The sequence below is a fragment of the Balaenoptera ricei genome, chromosome 18, assembly GCF_028023285.1.
Source record: "Balaenoptera ricei isolate mBalRic1 chromosome 18, mBalRic1.hap2, whole genome shotgun sequence".
In the NCBI taxonomy this organism is placed as follows: domain Eukaryota; kingdom Metazoa; phylum Chordata; class Mammalia; order Artiodactyla; family Balaenopteridae; genus Balaenoptera; species Balaenoptera ricei.
Genome location: NC_082656.1, coordinates 65316298 through 65332896, shown reverse-complemented (window position 1 = coordinate 65332896; position 16599 = coordinate 65316298). Strand labels below are relative to the sequence as shown.

The 16599-nt window shown below is 35.9% G+C and overlaps 1 long non-coding RNA gene across 4 annotated transcripts in view; it reads left to right on the top strand.

The window, feature by feature from the left end:
* LOC132352301 (uncharacterized) overlaps window positions 1–16599 on the top strand; it is a 147146-nt gene that overhangs the window by 103687 nt on the left and 26860 nt on the right. For 2 of the 4 annotated variants that reach the window (XR_009498649.1, XR_009498650.1), the window contains exons 4-7: window positions 2056–2092; window positions 3011–3176; window positions 8040–8115; window positions 10393–11991. This is a non-coding gene — a long non-coding RNA (uncharacterized LOC132352301). Of the gene's footprint in view, window positions 1–2055; window positions 2093–3010; window positions 3177–8039; window positions 8116–10392; window positions 11992–16599 lie in introns of those variants that run through there. The other 2 variants (XR_009498651.1, XR_009498652.1) reach the window with 2 other exon arrangements.

The following is a 16599-nucleotide window of genomic DNA, read 5'->3' as shown; positions in this document are numbered from 1 at the left end:
TAGATGCCCTTCAACACACAGAACAGTCCTCCAGAAAAAATGAATTATCCTCCATCCTGCTTTCCTTTTAAATGTCTCACATTCATGGTCATTCCTGAGCCTAGAATCTAATTCCATTTTATTTATAAATACAAAGTGGGTTTTTGTTTTTGTTTTTGTTTTAATGTATAGGAATTTTCCAGGAATGTGCCTGTTATGTAAATTGAAGGAATGTTATATTTAGTGTTGTTTAAAACTATTAGGATTTTTTCATCATCTCAGAAAATGACATCGTCATTGGCTGTGCTGTTCTTGGTCTTTGAGTTGCCCGTATAAAACACTGGTCAGCTCTTCTAGCTTTCACATTTACAGCAGGCATACAAATGGGTGTCAAAATCTGATCCTTAGTCGCTGTTTTCTAGTGTCTTCTTGCAGGAAAAGACACATTGAAATACATAATTTTTAAAATAAATTGTTTTTCATTTATTGATGTTTGGTATTAAAAATAGGGCTTTTGAAATTCTGTATTATTCTAACTGTTGATTTCTTTTGGTACTCTGTTGTATTGGTAGGTTAGATTTATTTAGAATTGTAAAGAGGGCACTACTAATATTTTTTATTTAAAAAAATGCACTGGGCTTGATAGGGTTGAGAATCACTCTCCTGCTGGTTTCTTCTTCTTTGCCTCCCTACCGTCAGTTCTTCCCACTGCTGTCAGTTATCCTACAACCCTGGAGCAGACCCTGCCACCTCTTTTGGAAGAGTTCTCCAATGGCTTCCGTGTCACGTAGAATAAAACGCCAGATGAAGGGCTGTGTGCTCTTTCCCTGATAACTTCTCTGCTTCCCCTCTAACATCCCCTGCTCCAGTAACACCCCCAGCTCCCTCCTCTTTAGTGAGAACTGATCTCCTTGCAGTTTTCTTCACACATCCAGCAAACACCCACCTGCCTGATGGATGGCAGTGCTGCACTTCATTCCAGCTTCTGCTCAAATGTTTCCCTTTCCTATCAAAAATGATCTTAGCCTCCCTGCCTTCACGATCTCTTCACTCACCTTGGTTTTACTTTTTTCATCCTGTTTATTAGCTCCTGATACATTACACACGTACATTTCTGTCTCTTCTCCTGAGTAGAATATGAACGGTATGAGAGCAGAGACTCGGTCTGTTTTGTTCCCTGCTTGATCTGTGATGCCTAGAATGGAGCTGGCATGTCATAGTCACCCAACTATACTGAATGAATGAGTGTCTGTGTTTTCAAATTTCAAGGTTGAATACTGGGAGTGACTTTTCTTAAGAGCAAGATCATGGGCAATTCAGCTTTAAGCCTCAACTTCCACATCTGAATCAAGATGCCTAATTCTTAGGATTCTTATAAAGGTTAAGAAGGATAATATATGTAAAGCCCTTATTATATTGCACAGAATATATAAACATTCAATGTAAAATAACTATCTAGCTATCCATTTATGTCATTTATTCATCCAACTATGCATTTACTTGTCCCTGTATTCTCTCTCTCATATCTGATCCTCTTACTTTGACAATTCACAGAGTAGTTAGATTAGCTCCAGTGTGCCTTTGGTCATATGGTTTTTGAGACTTGTATATCTTGTAGGTATACATAGACCCTGAAAGTGATTCTCTCAAAGAAGACAGAAACTTTTATAATCTGTTAGGTGTGATAGAAAAATTGATATAGAAAAACTCTTTGGGAATATATAATATTATTTTATTATTATTAGTCTATTCTAGAAAATGCTTTCACCTAGTAGATCTGTTTTACTGGATCTCATCTTTTCTTCTACCTCTGCAATTGTTATAAGAATTTAATTCTAGGAAACTGTTAAACTTAATTGCCAGATAGGGGGGAACTGACCATGATGTTACTGCATCATTGGAACCTCTATAAAATTATTCATACAACTAGAGAATTTGAATTTCAGTAGAAACAATAATTTAAATCCATTTATAACAAATTTAATTAAAGGATTTTGGTCCATTAGAGACATAGAAATCAATCACACAAGTGCTTTTTTCAGTACTTTCACTCTCCAATTTTTCCTTTTTCTGTAGGTCATCCAGGGATTTTTGCCTTATTTCAGTCATTAAGGTAAGTAGTAATTTGTGGGTCTACTTATTGGTTATTTGCAGGAAAACTCCTGGTTACTAAATAACCAATATTTTACTCTTATTCCTGGAGTTTAGGGAAGAGATATGCCCTTTTATGAATACACAGTAATTGAAGATGCAATAAGTATTTCATACATAAGTTGATTCCTTAGAGGAAATTTCAAAATCAATTGCAGCATCATTTGAAAGAGCAAAAAACTAGAAACAATTCAACTCCTAAGGAGGTTGGTTAAGGGGGGAAATGGCATAGCTATATAGACTTAGTATATGTAAATTGAAACATATAGATTTACCCAGAAGGATATATATCAGTTTGTTGAATGGTTTTTGCTTCAGGATTAGAGTTATGAAGTAATTCACCTTCTACATATATCAACTTGATAGATTATGATTATTATCTAATAATAATTATAATGGTAATAATAAAGCAATGCAGATTAAAATCCTCTGCATTTAATATCCAGATAAATTTTCTAGAAAAGAATCATATCTGATATTAAGTACATTTTCCTGTAATTTAGGAGTCAGAAGAGCTTATATATTCAGTTCAATGCTTCTGGGAAGAATGTAATTTGTAACATGCATAGAGTACTTGGACAAGCTACTTAACCTTTCTGAGACCGTTTCCTCACTTGTAAAATGCAGATTATAAGAGTAACTACCTCAAAGACAGTAAAACTGAATCAGAGAATTACTACTCACACTAAATGCCATGGCAAAGGAAACTATTGGCTTGACTTTAAATCAGAACAACAAAGCCCTTCCAGAAGAATAGGGGACACAGAGGAAATCCTGCTTATTAGTGGTCGTAACCTTTGCCTCCCCTCCAGAACTTTATGTCTATTTCTTCTTTCACATATTTAAATAGAAATTATTATTTTACTGCACCTTCTTTTAGGCTTTCTTCCTAAGCTCACTGGGAAAGGATGTTTTCTCCTCAGAAGCTAAAGAAATTTGTCTAATTCTCCAGCAAGAGTTTAAGAAAGGTTTAATGCTGTAACTCTAGGTCATACCACAAGAACTTGGTCCCAAATGTGTACAGAAGGATATGTGCTCAATATCAGGTAAGAGCAAAGACAGAAATTGAGGTGTAGTCCAGATCTCCAAAGATCTTGAGTTTATATGACTCATGGAGAATAATCATGTTACAACGAACGTCTTTATATTGCTGTCTCATTACCTGCCATCTGAGCAAAAGTAGGGTGTTGGCTGCTCTCCTCCCCTAAAATTTCCTTATGAATGTCTCTGGGGGTTTTCATGTACCCGTGACCAGCACCTTATGTTCCTCTATCATGTCAAATAACTTGTTGATATTTCCTGCCTCATCTTGCAGTGCTTTTGCTACAAAGCATCTTGCAGTGGCTCTGCTTTTTACAAGGATGTTCCATGAGGCTCCAGGTTCCCTGCCTCCTGATGCTACCCAAGATGTAGAACCTTTGAGTTGCCAAATGCTGTACATTCCTTTATTTTTCTTGTGTTAGGGTCAATCTCAGTAGCAATACAGAAAATAACTCTTTCCCCAAACAATGAGAATAAAGTTGTCCAAAGATCCCAAAGCTTTGCCAAGTACTTGCTCCTTGAATGTTGCCCATTTCCCAAAACTGTCCTTTTCATTTCAGTTCTTAGCCCAGTGAATCAAATCTACTTCCTGTCTGGGGGATAAAGTTCATATAGTCTTATTCCTTCTTCATCTTCCAGGTTTTTCAGAAGAACTTGGTCCTCCTTCCAGGTTCCTCACAAGAACTTTTTCTCCTATTAGATAGGAACATCGTCCCATGAATTCTGTAGATAAAACCAGATTTTAAGGCTAGACTGTAAGATTCATCTGGGAACCCAGATATTTGTAGTTATGAGAAGGGAAAGAGAGCTAGTATTTTTGATGGCCTTGTCATATGTTTCATCCCATTTTGTGTTTACAGTAGTCCTGTGAATTAGTTTTAGTGCTAGGTTTTGTCTGTGGACTGAATTCTCAATCCTTTCTTTCTCAATCATTCTGCATTTTCATCTTTTTTACAGGGGCCAGAAGTCTTGAAACTATATTCCCCAGACTCTTGACTCTCTTGCTGCCAGGTCTTGGGTATGGTTTAGGTTTGGCCTTTGAGATTTACTTATGCAAGACTGGAAAGCTGAAGGGATGCAGGAGTGGTTTTTCTTCCTTCAGTGGTGATAGCTGATATGTAGACTTCCACAGACAAATTTGACAGGAGCTGAACTCAGTGTTGCACTACCTGGTTCCAAGATTTAGGGCTGTGGGCAGTTGGGAAGTTGGCAGTTATGTCAGGAGGCTTTCTCACCTCTGGGTAACAGCAACAGTTTTATAATCTTTCACATCTGCAGTGGCATGAGTTGAAATCTAACAGCAACCCTATGAATTTTGTTCATCTAACACTTCTAATAAGTTTGTAAGCATCAAATTCCTCATAATCAATCTCTTTCCGTATGTAAATACTTAGAGGAATTTCTATTTTCCTCCATTGAACCCTAAAAGACATTGTGTTTTTTTCATGCTATTATACATATGAGATAGTGATAAAATTAGTAAATCTTATAGACACATTCACTGACTGAATTTTTTTAAGTTATAGTAATCTATTGCCTGCCCAAACCACTTAACAGTGATTGGAATATATTAGACCTTCAACAAGTGATAGTTTTAATATGATATAATCCATCTCTTCTTGCATAAAAAATTATATTGTCAGTCTCATTTTTGGTCTTCTTTATTTATTTGTTTCAGGCATGTTAGAAGTGAGCTTTTATCATTTTTTGAGCTTAGTACAAGAGTTTTTTAAGACAATTCTCTATTTCCCTCACCCTCTACCCCCTGGCAACCACCATTATATTCTCGGTTTCTACGAACTGGACTATTTATATACCTCATATAAGTAGAATCATATAGTTTTTATCCTTCTGTGATAGATTTATTTTACTTAGCGTAATGTCTTCCAGGTCCATTCATGTTGTCACAGATGGTAGGATTTTCTTTTTTTAAGGCTGAATAATATTCCATTATATGTATATACCACATTTCCTTTATCCATTCATGTGTCAATGGACATTTGGGTTGTTCCCATATCTTTGCTATTGTGAATAATGCTGCAATGAACAAGGCATTGTAGATATCTCTATGAGATCCTAATTTCAATTATTTTGGATGTATACCCAGGAATGAGATTGCTGTATCATATGGTAGTTCTCTTTTTAGCCTTTTGAGGACCTTCATACTGTTTTCCATAATGGCTGCACTAACTTACATTCCCACCAATAGTGCACAAAAGTTCCTTTTTCTGCACATTTAGCCAACACTTGTTAGCTCTTGTATTATTGACGATAGCCATTCTAATAGGAGTGAGGTGATCTCACTGATTTGCATTTTCCTGCTGATTAGTGATGTTGAGCATCTTTTCATTTACCTGTTAGTCATTTGTATGTCTTCTTTTAAGAGACTGTATTCAAGTCCTTTGCCCATTTTGTGATATGATTAATTAATTTTTTAACTATTGAATTGTAGGAGTTCCTTATATATTTTGGAAATGAATCCCTTATCAGATATATGGTTTGCAAATATTTTCTCCTAATCCAAAGGTTGCCTTTTCATTTTGTTGATTGCTTTCTTTGTTTCTAATTTTTGAGCTTAGTTTATAAGAAATCTTTTTGATGAATCCATCTCATTTGTCTGTCTACAAAGAAATTTTTAGTCTTTATGAATAGGTATAATGGGTATTCATTAAGCTAATATTAATTACTGAGGTTAGTAGATGGCATTAACCTAACTGTTTTACATTCATTATTATTTTTAACATAATCTTGCTGTTCTTCCATTGATCTTTCCTCTCTAGGTGGGTCACATTTTCTTCTCTCTTTTCTATGCTGAAGAAGTTTAGATTGTACCCTGAACATCATGAATGTTATGTTTTGGAGGCTCTGGATTCTGTTAGTCTTCCAAAGAGTGTTAATTTCTTGTTTAGCAGACAATTAACTTCATAGACAAAAACAATCTCTTGGGTTGTAGTTCAGTTCTCAGCTCAGTTATTTTATTCTTACCTGGACTGTTTTGAATCTGCCGTGTGCATGCATAATTCAAGGGTCAGCCACAGACATTTACACAGAATTTGTAGCTCCCCATCTCAGTCTCCCTTTCTTCCAAGACTCCCCTCTCCCTTTCCAGAATTCTGTAATCTGTTATTTTCAGGCTAGAAAGATGGGGATTTTCTATGAGAATTTTAGCTATCATGAACAGCATCAGCTATAATACAGTGTCAAGTTAGAGCATGTTGTCTCATGTTGTTTGCTAATTCAGTAGTTGACTCCCTTACAGAATTTGCCTGTTTTGTTCACTCTCCAGGGTCTTTAGACAGTGGTTTGTTGCATTTTGTCAGAAGTTTATAGTTTTTTATCTATGGGAAGGATGTTCTGGTAGAAGTTTAGTCCATCATATCAGATCTGAAACTTCTTTTTAAATTTAATTATTTATTTATTTTTAATTGAAGTATAGTTGATTTACAATATTATATTAGTTTCAGGTATACGGCATAGTGATTTAGTATTTTTACAGATTATACTCTATTAAATGTAATATACGTAATTCCCTGTGCTGTACAATATATCCTTGTTGCTTACCTATTTTATATATAGTGGTTTGTATCTCTTAATCCCGTACCCCTAACTTGCCCCCCATTCCCTCTCCCCTCTTCCAAACACCAGTCTGTTTTCTGTATCTGTGAACCTGTTTCTGTTTTGCTATATACATTTGTTTGTGTTATTTTTCAGATTCCACATGTAAGTGATATCATACAGTATTTGTCTTTCTCCATCTGACTTATTTCACTAAACATAATATTCTATAGGTCTTTTTTATTATTCCCAAACAAGAGAAGTTTACTTATTGCTCACATGAAATCTTAAATTGTGATTCCATCCATGTCGTTCCTCCATGTCTCAGTTCCTTCTGTCTTGAGAGTCTGCTCTTCTCAGGAGCAATAAATGGAGAGAGAGTATGGAGCACCGCACACATGATGTTTCGATGGGCAGTTTGGGAGGTGGCACGCTTCATTTCCACTCACATCCTACTGAATAGAAGTCAGTCACAAGGCCATATCTAATTTCAATGAGTGCCTAAAGAATGTAGGCTCAGGAAGAAGAGGAAATCATTTTCTAATCAGCAGCCTCTGACACATAGCGTTTTAATCATTAATGCTTTTCACAGAATTACTACAAATTGCATCTTCTGAGGAAAATTTAATATGTTCACGACATCTTTCCTCAATATCCATTAAGGATTCCCTGAACTGTGACTAATATCTTCTTATTGTCTTCAAATCATAACATTGTCTGAAATATACTTCTATGGAAATATCATGTTGGGATATGACTGTCATACACATCTATGAGTTCATTTAAAAACATTATGGAACACCTCCCAGATCTAAGATTTATGAGAAAGAGTCACTATTGCAGAAAAGCTCTTTATGGTCACTTATGCAGGAAAAGAAGAATAACAAAGTCAATTCTGCCAAATCACTACCATAGTGTAATTTACTTTGTATATTTCATACTTCAATGTATAAGGTCATGACTCATTTCTAACAGACAAGAAAATTACTTTTACTCATTTCCTTTTATGAATATGAAGAACATTAATGTGGCAATGAGATGGACTAACAAGAAAAGAGGTCCCTAACTTGCTATGGGTCAAAAATCAAGTCCCAGTTTGGACTATGATGCTAAAGATAAAAGGATAAGAGTGAAAAAAAACTCCTTTATATCTATCTTTTAAAAACGAAGGGACAGAACTCTCAACCTCAGCAGCTTTATTTCTGAGACAGATTCAGGCCTTTGGGGAGTAATAGACATAGCACATTGTTTCCTGCTCTCCTGCTTGCATCTTCTAAAACCTGTGTGGTTTTTTTTTTTTTTTTTCTATTCAGAGAAGTAGAGAACTAGTGTAACTTCTGGATCTCTGCACATTTGGTACGCTGATGTAAGTCTGAGATGTGCTAACAGGTGAGCCAAGGTCAACGAGACTGTCATTTTTCTCTTTAGAGAAAGGAAGGGACTATACTTGCCTATGTCACAGTTTTCCTTTCTTTGTAGTAGTTTGCTAACCTCTGTGAGCATAGCAGTTGGGTACTAGGAAGGGAGTGGCAATTTGTTGTACATCTTCCCCTGTTATCATTTCCTCTTTGTTCCTAGACTATCATTTCACAAGTTATTTCAAGGAAAATTGGCTCTCACTAAGCTGAGGAAAAAAACACATACAGGTCTGTGGATTTTATTTGGTATTTTAGGCACAAAAAGTGGGGCTGCTGGAAATTTCCAGGTCACATGGAGCCAATCCCTATGTAATATCCATAATTATGCAAGAAAGTGATCATATTTTCAATCAATTTAGGATGTGGGATAAATATCTAGTTGTAAGACATCAAGTAGAGAAATGATGACAGCAAGCTTTTCTTAACAACCTTTCTCACAACCCAGAACAATTGTGACTTGAGATATGGACCTACCCATTCCCTTAGCCTTGTGGGCTTTCGTGTTTGCTGGGCAGTGGTTACCTTTCCCCTGGCTTTCAGAGATACAAGCTCTAAACACATTGTTACAGTGTAATTTGCTTTATCATGCAATAACTCATAGCAAGCCCATTTCAGGTGGGCTTTTACATCAGGTGGACTCTTGAATCACAAAACAAAAAAACTACTGTTTTCTACGCCTCCATACAGGAGCACTACCTCCTTGAAGCAAAGTATAGAACCGAATTTTCCTGGGGTATCAGTTGATTGCTCAGAACTGTGGAGATCAGGCATGAGACCTACAAAGCACAATGCTTATCTCTATAGGAGGTGGGGAAATGCCAGCGTAAAACTAATCAAGTAGGCCTTTACTTACAGAACTAAGGTACTTTCTGAGTAGCCATGTGTCTCATGGCAGTTAAGAAATATATTACAATTCATGGAGAAGACTACAGGTAGGATTTGGGGATGTTTCTATTTCCTCAAATGCAATAGGATCAAATATTTGCCAGATAGAAGAAACTACTATTCATTGTTTCCCACCAAATTATCCACTGTACTTGAAATTATTTATTGTGCCTTTTTATATTTGTTGGCTATGTGTTAAGTATACGTATTATTTTAGAAAAGTACACATTTTAACTATCTTAATCATATATATTCTTGTAACGTTTATTGAGGTCAGACTCTGAAGTAGTGCCTACAGTCTTGTACATAATACATATTTCTAAGTTCTTTCATTTTCATCCTATGACACAAGGCAAGGATGATTGCAGACTCCTGGCAATTGTGATGACTCTGATATACTCACATTATTTAGTGAATGACACTGAATCAACCAGAGAAGACATTTATTGGAATTTAGGTTAGAATCTTCATTTTCTTTTCTTATGACATTTTCATTTCTTAAGTGATTATCTTTTCAAGATGAAAGACTTTCTTTTTCATTAGTTTACTGTGTATTGTGTTAAAAGAGAAAGAGAGTAGGACTCATTTTCAAGTTTTATATTTGAAATTGTAAGATCCTTTGTTCATGGGAAGAAATTAAATAATAGTTCTATCCCCAATTTATGGCTGGCCAATTACTTCACTCTCACCATGCTTACAGGCTGCCAAGATAATAATACATTGATACTACTATGTCTTAAACCTTTAGCTGACCTAGTAAAGAAAACAAATTTTACTTAGGAACTAGCTTTTTCAAGACAGTGAATAAAACTTTCTTGCTTATAGGTAGAGTTTTGCATGCAAGGATTTTTTTCTCCTCAGAAACTGAAAGGAAGAAAAACTGTGGGTCTAACAAGCTTAACAAAAGCAAACAAACAAAACCTAACAAATTAGTACACATAAGTCCTGAGAGCGTTTCTAGAAATCACTCATGGGAATTGTGGTTAAGCTAGAGGTGAGGTGCTGGCACAGAGGACTAAGTGGTTACAGGTTCCTAAGAATCTTTCTTCCCTTTTCTCTCACGCATTTTATTACTCTTTCTATACCAGGATCCCTGCATTCTCCATCTAGCCCCTGACTAGGAAGTCTAATATTCAGGTGATGTCACAAGTGGTGCTCATTAGAATTGTTCCACAAATATTTAAGATATTTCTTCCAGTCCCTTACAGGATTGTACTTCATTTCCCCTTAGAGTTAGTTGTGGTCACATGCATTGTTTTTGGTCCATGAAATGCTAGTGGAGATAATGTGCTTTTTCTGGGTGAAATATGTAAGAGCCACTGTGTGATTTATCCTTTATCTCTTTCCTTCTCCTTTTTCTCAGACAATGGTTACTCCATCAGCCTGGATTCCAGAGAGAGAAGACATGGAGCAAAACCTCTGGACAACATGTACAGGACATGCAGTGTGAGATTAAATACATACATACATACATACATACATACTTATTATGAGGTGCCCAGATTTTGGAATCATTAGCATGCCCTAACATATATATCCTGCCTGATATACACCAATGTAGAGAGGGCGGTATTTCAGAATAAATTTTCCCAGAGCAATGTTTATTGTTTAAGCCTCCCCCACCTCCAAAAAAAAATTAACTAGCCCCAGGAGGGGCAGTCTTTTCCCAGCCAGAAAGGTTTCTTAAGATGTCAAAACATCATAATATATAGAAAATTAAACATATATACAATGCACAGTGGATAAACCAATCTCAATGCCAAGGAGGCAGGGATGCATATACATTCTGCAGGAGGCCCTGAAAATTATACAGCATTAGGTGTGAGAGGGTATAACCCACATGCTGAGAAGGGGAGCAAATATGTGGGAACAAGACATAATCTATCTCCAGAGATACAGACAAACTTCTCTGATGATAATTTGACCTTAGATATCAAGACTTTCACTCCCAGCATTTCATCTTGATTAGAACTTAAGAATATAATACAATAACCTTTAAAAAGTTACCACAAGGACATTCATCACAGCGTGGCTTATAAAAGCACCACACTGGATATCTTCTCAATATCCCATGGAATTGTTGGGAATTATTGAAATAAGTTACAGCACCCCCATGTATTAAAATATTATAATGCCATTAAAATCACAGTGTGAAATTCCGTTTATGAAATAAGTAAAGTGAGTTGAGACTCTCAGTATGTTTTGTGAAGTGACACACTTGAGTGAATCAATGTACCCATTATACTACCTGTGATTATTTCTGGTTATTTGAATAATGGACAACTTTTTCTTGGAACCAGTTTGCATTTTTCTAATTAGTTTACAGGTAACAGACATTACAGGTAATTAAAAATTATTTTTAAAAAAATGGAGGCAGGCAAGCCCATAATTTTCAGTAGCTAGTGTCCACACAGGACATAACATTTTGTCTCTGTGTTCAAATCTGAGGAAAGACAAGTTAAAAACAGTTATCAAAGCTGGGTACTCTGAATAACCTCTTCTACTGCTTTGTCAAGTGGAGTATTTTTAGACATTTCAGACACACACACTGTGCACCATTCACTTGCTCTCTGTCAGAGCCTTCTGTGTCCTATAATTTTACACTCTAAAAATAGTGGTGAAATATTGATTTCCTCTCTAACTTCTGCCCAGACTTTAGTTGGATGCCTGGTAAGGTTTCCATTCTGAGAAGATCAGTACTTGACCCTGCACTTTGTTCTTTAGTGAAGAAGCACATTGCATCTTCATACTCTCACCTCCGGCTGTCTATGTCTTTTTCTTGGCATTTGTGTTGTTATAGTACATTCAAAGGAGGATCATTATTTTACTTTAAACCCAGCCAATGATAAAGTATCCAAAGTGTGTACAGGTTTTCCAAGAAGGCAAACACCTATCCCCAACAAGGCAGTAGCTATATTGGTTATTTGTTTATTTATTCATAAATAAATTGCCATGGATTAAACTCAGCAATATATATAAATTTGTAACGTTTCCTTGGAGTATTAATTGTAGTGAGCAACTAAATTATAATCTCTCTGAAAACAGAAAGATTTATTTATCTTTTTTTTGGATTTATGTCAAAATAAGTATTTAGTACATAGCTAGTGAATCATAGAAGAGACTAAAAAGATCAGTTGCAAACATAAGCGTACGTCAGAATTTTGTATATGATTCATTCATTCACTTATTTTCCCAACAAATATTAAATTATTAATTATTTAGTAATTATTAATTTATTAAATAGTTTAGTGGAAGACTATAATATAAAGTCAATACTTTCAATCAATGAAAAAAATGATCAATGAATAAATGATGGGACAATTTGAATAAATCAAACCCAATACCACTGTGGCAAGGAGGCATATACTTTCTGTAGGAGGCTCTGAAAAGTCATTTGGGTTTGGGTAACACAATTGAGGGTAAATTGGTTCCTAATGGAATATGTTTTCAATTTCTTTATTTTAGTGAGTCTGTAGCCTTATTTAAGCAAAACTTGAATCTGTAATGGATGGGAAATTTAAGTTTCTAAGGACTTTGTAATATAATATCACACAATATTATAGTGATGAATAAGTTTTTAAAGTGGTATAAATGTTAGTTTAACTTAGCTAGTCTTTCAAAGAACTAGAAGTATTTATATGAAAGTAATTGAAATTAAATACAAGTTGCAGAAAAGAGGAAATATACCAAACAGTGTAATGTTTACTTTTAAACCATTAAAATAATAGGAAATGTGGAAAAATAAGCACATTATTTGTAGAGTAAAATCAAGGAGTGTTAATAACTCGTTCTTTTCTAAAGTAAATACCTTAAAGCTTTTTAGACTTTTATATAACTTTTTCAGAAATCAGACTATTAGGAAAATATCTTTAAAAATGCGATGATACAGAATGTTATAAATTGTATATAACTTGTTTTCATGGAAAAAGAATATCATCCTTGCTCTATTTGTAGATACTTTATACATTTTTATATAAATTATTTAGCAAAATATCTAAGCCTAAATATGTCTTCTACTGAACATCTTCTTAATAATAACAATCCAGATGGCAAAAGTGGGGTTTGTCTAGAGTATTTGCTGCTGTGATTAGAGGCCTGGGGTGTAGAAAACACAGGGTGAAGGGAGAGACAGCGGACAAGTTTGAGAGCCCTGGCCTGGCTGCCCTGAGGCTAGTATCCCAGTAAATTAGCTCTTCAAAGGATTATTCCTAAAACATTAGGACCTGCTCGGAAGGGGAGAGGCAGCAAGTTCAAAGGAGGGCCTCTGGAGTGTGGAGTTCCAGAGTTTGGAGGCAGCAAACTCACCAACATCCGCTGATTTGTTCTGATGTCTCAGAGTAAAGCATTTGCTCTTGTGCACATGAGGAGAGTCTGAAGGGAACTCTGTGGAGTTAGACAGGGAAGACGAATTGTGCCCAAATCAGTGCATACCTATCAGTGCCAATGAATTACGCCCCTGTACGTCTAGCTCTTCAAAACAGAGCCGTGTGGCTGACAGGGTCTTCATGCTCTGACCAGGTGTCAGGCCTGAGCCTCTGAAGTGGGAGAGCCGAGTTCAGGACATTGGACCACCAGAGGCCTCCTGGCCTCACATGATATCAATCAGCAAGAGCTCTCCCAGAGATCTCCATCTCAATGCTAAGACCCAGCTCCACTCAATGACCAGCATGCTCCAGTGATAGACACCCCATGCCAAACAACTAGCAAGACAGGAACCCCACCCATTAGCAGAGAGGCTGCCTAAAATCATACTAAGTTCACAGACACACCAAAACACACCACAAGACATGGTCCTGCCCATCAGAAAGACAAGATCCAGCCTCATTCACCAGAACACAGGCACCAGTCCCCCCCACCAGGGAGCCTACAAACCCACTGAACCAACTTTATCCATTGGGGTCAGACACCAAAAACAACAGGAACTACGAACTTGCAGCCAGTGAAAAGCAGATCCCTAACACAGTAAGTTAAGCAAAATGAGAAGACAGAGAAATATGTAGCAGAAAAGGAGCAAGGTAAAAACCCACCAGACCAAACAAATGAAGAGGAAATAGGCAGTCTACCTGAAAAAGAATTCACAGTAATGATAGTAAAGATGCAAAATCTTGCAAAATCTTGGAAATAGAATGGAGAAAATACAAGAAACGTTTAACAAGGACCTAGAAAAACTAAAGAGCAAACAAACAATGGAGAACAACACAATAAATGAAATTAAAAATTCTCTACAAGGAATCAACAGCAGAATAACTGACACAGAAGAACGGATAAGTGACCTGGAAGATAAAACAGTGGAAATAACTACCGCAGAGCAGAATAAAGATAAAAGAATGAAAAGAATTGAGGACAGTCTCAGAGACCTCTGGGACAACATTAAATGCACCAACATTTGAATTATAGGTGTCCCAGAAGAAGAAGAGAAAAAGAAAGGGACTAAGAAAATATTTGAAGAGATTATAGTTGAAAACTTCCCTAATATGGGAAAGGAAATAGTCAATCAAGCCCAGGAAAGGCAGTGAGTCCCATACAGGATAAATCCAAGGAGAAACAGGCCAAGACACATATTAATCAAACTATCAAAAATTAAATATAGAGAAAAATTAGTAAAAGCAGCAAGGGAAAAGCAACAAATAACATACAAGGGAATCCCCATAAGGTTAGCAGCTGATCTTTCAGCAGAAACTCTGCAAGCCAGAAGAGAGTGGCAGGACATATTTCAAGTGATGAAAGGGAAAAACCTACAACCAAGATTACTCTACCCAGCAAGGATCTCATTCAGATTCGACGGAAAAATTAAAACCTTTACAGACAAGCAAGAGCTAAGAGAATTCAGCACCACCAAACCAGCTTTACAACAAATGCTAAAGGAACTTCTCTAGGCAGGAAACACAAGAGAAGGAAAAGACCTACAATAACAAACCCAAAACAATTAAGAAAATGGTCATAGAAATATACATATCAATGACTACCTTAAATGTAACTGGATTAAATGCTCCAATCAAAAGACACAGACTGGCTGAATGGATACAAAAACAAGACCATATATATGCTGTCTACAAGAGACCCTTTTCAGACCTAGGGACACATACAGACTGAAAGTGAGGGGATGGAAAAAGATATTCCATGGAAATGGAAATCAAAAGAAAGCTGGAGTAGCAATTCTTATATCAGACAAGATAGACTTTAAAATAAAGACTATTACAAGGGACAAAGAAGGACACTACATAATGATCAAGGGATCAATCCAAGAGGAAGATATAACAATTATAAATATTTATGCACCCAACATAGGAGAACCTCAATACATAAGGCAAATGCTAACAGCCATAAAAGGCGAAATCGACAGTAACACGATAATAGTAGGGGACTTTAACACCCCACTTTCACCAATGGACAGATCAACCAAAATGAAATAAATAAGTAAACACAAGCTTTAAATGACACATTAAACACAATGGACTTAATTGATATTTATAGGACATTCCATCCAAAAACAACAGATACACTTTCTTCTCAAGTGCTCATGGAACATTCTCCAGGATAGATCATATCTTGGGTCACAAATCAAGCTTTGGTAAATTTAAGAAAATTGAAATCGTATCAAGTATCTTTTCCAACCACAACGCTATGAGACTAGATATCAATTACGGGAAAAAAAAACTGTAAAAAATACAAACACATGGAGGCTAAACAATACGCTACTAAATAACCAAGAGATCAATGAAGAAATCAAAGAGGAAATCAAAAAAATACCTAGAAACAAATGACAATGAAAACACGACAACCCAAAACCTATAGGATGCAGCAAAAGCAGTTCTAAGAGGGAAATTTATAGCAATACAATCCTACCTCAAGAAACAAGAAAAATCTCATATCTAATCTTACACCTAAAGCAATTAGAGAAAGAAGAACAAAAAACCCCCAAATTTAACAGAAGAACTCATAAAGATCAGATCAGAAATAAATGAAAAAAAAATGAAGAAAACAATAGTAAAGATCAATAAAACTAAAAGCTGTTTCTTTGAGAAGATAAACAATATTGATAAACCATTAGCCAGACTCATCAAGAAAAAAAGGAAGACTCAAATCAACAGAATTAGGAATGAAAAAGGAGAAGTAACAACTGACACTGCAGAAATACAAAGGATCATGAGAGACTACTACAAGCAACTATAGGCCAATAAAATGGACAAACTGCAAAAATGGACAAATTCTTAGAAAAGCACAACCTTCCAAGACTGAACCAGGAAGAAATAGAAAATATAAACAGACCCACCACAAGCACTGAAATTGAAACTGTGATTTATAATCTTCCAACAAACAAAAGCCCAGGACAAGATGGCTTCACAGGCAAATTCTATGAAACATTTAGAGAAGAACTAACACCTATCCTTCCAAAACTCTTCCAAATATAGCAGAGGAGGAACACTCCCAAACTCATTCTACGAGGCCACCATCACCCTGATACCAAAACCAGGCAAAGATGTCACAAAAAAAAGAAAACTGCTGGCCAATATCACTGATGAACATAGATGTGAAAATCCTCAATAAAATACTAGCAAACAGAATCCAG